The sequence below is a fragment of the Theropithecus gelada genome, chromosome 13 (genome assembly GCF_003255815.1).
Source record: "Theropithecus gelada isolate Dixy chromosome 13, Tgel_1.0, whole genome shotgun sequence".
In the NCBI taxonomy this organism is placed as follows: domain Eukaryota; kingdom Metazoa; phylum Chordata; class Mammalia; order Primates; family Cercopithecidae; genus Theropithecus; species Theropithecus gelada.
Genome location: NC_037681.1, coordinates 66,872,742 through 66,875,903, shown reverse-complemented (window position 1 = coordinate 66,875,903; position 3,162 = coordinate 66,872,742). Strand labels below are relative to the sequence as shown.

At 47.0% G+C, this 3,162-nt stretch overlaps 1 long non-coding RNA gene across 1 annotated transcript; it reads left to right on the top strand.

Moving 5' to 3' along the window:
* The first annotated feature begins 410 nt into the window (after nucleotides 1-410).
* LOC112636976 lies at nucleotides 411-1,986 on the top strand. Its single transcript, XR_003122362.1, has 3 exons — nucleotides 411-560; nucleotides 929-1,165; nucleotides 1,796-1,986. It is a non-coding gene; the product is annotated as an uncharacterized LOC112636976 (long non-coding RNA).
* Nucleotides 1,987-3,162: the final 1,176 nt, after the last annotated feature.

Here is a 3,162-nt window from a genome sequence, read left to right as displayed (position 1 = left end):
TATTAAAACCTGGTGCCCGGAGAGGGATATCATATATCAGGGTGGCTTCCTAGCCCACAGTATTGCGGGATTACTCGTTCATTTTTCTCAGTATTGTTCTTCTATTAATGCATTTTAGGGTCACATTATTACTATGATTACTTTATAGACTAGTACTCATTTATTAATAAGATATTTTTCAGAAATTCCCATACTGCATACCAAAGGCACTTCCTTGGCAAAGTATTTCTCTCTGTCTTGGTTTCTTCATCTCCAAATGGCAATAATTATGATACTATGAGCTCACAGGACTCTTGTGATGAATGAATGAGATACTCTGGTCAAGCTCAGCCTAATAAATAATAAAGTCACTGTGACCGTCTCTACTTTCTGACTGTGAGTACTGCTACCAGTCCACCCCCACCTCTGCTTGTAGAAATAAAAGGAGCAGATTTATGCGAGGGGATGGGTCCACCTGGAGTGACTTGAGGAATACCCAGAAGACCCCGTCCACCTCCTCCTGTTTAGAAGATGCCTTTTGCTATCCTGCTTTGATGCCTGGAATTTCATCCTTCACCCATGTGAGTCATTATTGGACCCAGGAAGTTAAAGATCTATCAGTCGTATCCTCCCCATCCCCACCGCTGGAGAGCTGCAGATGCCACCCACAGCTGGCTCCTGGAACCTTGAGCAGAGACCGGGTCACAAATACCCAGGATCTCCCAAACCCATGCAGGCCAACCCACCCCGGTCTGAGTCATCTTTCCCATCCAGACTTGAGTCTTAGAGCACTGCCCTGGCCTTTAGTGAGGCCCCCAAAATGATGTCAGTGTTCATGCTCAGCTGCCCTCGCCTCAACCAGGCTAATGAGGATGGGGAAAACGTTCTTTGTTTTAGGCCAAATGGGTCTTCTCTAACTGCAGCTGTTTTCTTTTTTTGTTCCTACAAGTGCTGGGCCCACCCACATAGTCTAAAGCCAAGATCAGGACAGAGAGGGAGGGAGCTGTCCCCTGGCCACCCTGATACCTGTTGTTGGAAATCAACGAACAAACACAAACCCACTTTGCGTTCCGTGAGTGTGCATGTATGTTGGTCTCTAGGCGCTGCAGGACAAGAGGAGGGCCATTTCGAAAGCTCTGCCCGTGTATGGGGAGCATGCTGGATCTTCCTTCCAGCTACAGAAGAGGTCAGCCCCCTGCCCCCGCTGGCCTGCTTGCTCGAACCTCTGAGAGACCTCTGGGCAACATGCTGTCCCTCCTAATTGTCTGCCCCGGTCACCACTGCAGACCAAGCCTTCCAGGTCATCAGTCACCATGTGGCCCTTGTTCTGGGGAGTTCTGCACATCAGCTCCTCCTTTACCCCTCCTCAGCCTCCAGACCCTTCCACTGCACTCTCTGGAACTCTTGTCTCCTAGAGCCTCCCCTCCTCTGAAGGGGCCTTCACCGTCTTTCACTGAAGCCTGCCTGTCCTCAAGGTCCCTGCTCCCTGCAACCACTCAGGTTGAGGCTGGTTTCTGTTGCCTACAGGCAGGTGTCAGGCAGGGCCAGATGTGGAGGAGTTACTCATTCCTCCCCCTCAGTCCTCAGACTCTTGTTTCTTCCCCCAGTGACTTCAGTCCCCAGCTGCTTTCTCCGTCCACCTTTACTCTCACTAGCGCTGACACCCACCTGGAGCACTCTGACGACATCCTGGCTCCCCAACTTCCTCAGACTCTTGCCCTCATTTGATTTCAGCCACCTCTGAGATCTCAACATTTGCTTTTATTTAAAAAATGTTTTAAGTTTACGTACGTAAAATTCTTTTTCTGATGTACAGGGCTTTGGTTTTTTAGACGTGCATGGATTCTCATAGCCACCACCACAGACAGTACATGCAACAGTTCCAGTACTCCAGAGAACGCCCTCATCTCTCCTCACCCCTGCCTTCTGGCAAGCAATGAGCTGTTCTCTGTTCCTGCATTTTTGCCTTTTCTAGAATGCCATGTATGTGGAATTATGTAGAATGTGCCCTTTTGGTACTGGCCTCTTTTGTTCAACAGAGTAATACCTTTGAGATTCATCCACGCTGTTGTTTGAATCAAGCATGTTAACTTTTATTGCTGAGTAGTAGTCCATTGTGTAGATATATTACAATTTTTTTAAAAAAAATCTACCCCTGCTGCAGGACATTTGGGTGTTTTCAGTTCTTGGTGAGAATGAACATTTGTGTGCAGATTTTGTGTGGACTTAAAATCTTGACTTCTTTAAAATACCTAGAAGTGGTCATTGCTGGGTCCTATGTATGTGAGATCTCAATTGTAAGTTTCCTCTCCTCTGACAACTATGCCCCATCCACATGGTTCCTTTCTCTAACATATCACACTGACCACTGTGACCTCACTAAGACCTCCAATTCACTGAGCCAGCCATTTTTTTTCATTGATCATGAACCTATTCATTATTTTCTTTCCTTCTCACACAACTTAGTGATCCATCATAATAGTCATTCTACTGGAAACTTTCCTCACTCCCTTCAACATACCCTCCTGGCTGAACCACAACCTGGTGAACTCAACTACCCACCCATTCAGCCTCCATTAGAGTAGAACAGTGTGGCTGGAAGAAAACGCAACTGTGCCGCAGGCGAGTTCATGACCGTAAATCTCACCTGAGCTTCTGATACTGATCATCGATCGGTCTGACTTTCTAGTGACTATTTCATACTTATATCTCTTCAAACCTCTGACAGCCTCATATATCACTGAGGAACTAGCGATCAGACTAGAGATTGCTCATTATCCTCCCACCATCAATTCCATCTGACGGACTAAGGCTTTACTCCCTTCTCTGCCTTCCGCCTTTTAAAACGATGAGCTGTCCATGCTTCTGTCTGAAGCCAGCCCCTCGATGGTGCAGTGGATTCCATCTGCCCATCCTGCCTTTTCAATCATTTTCCTTCTGCAAGTATCCCCTCTCCTGTCTTCATCAACTTCTCTTTCTGCCATCGCCATATATACATTTCCTAATGTAGCGCATCTTCAAAAATAATGTCCCTTCTGGCCACCTAAAACCAGTAACTTTACAGTGGAGTAAACCTGACAAACACCTCAGCCAGGTGATCAAGGCGACGAGTCGTGATGGCGGAATGTACCTCTGTGGTCTTCCTTTCCAAAACCCACAACCTCTGTCCAACCAGAAAAACAC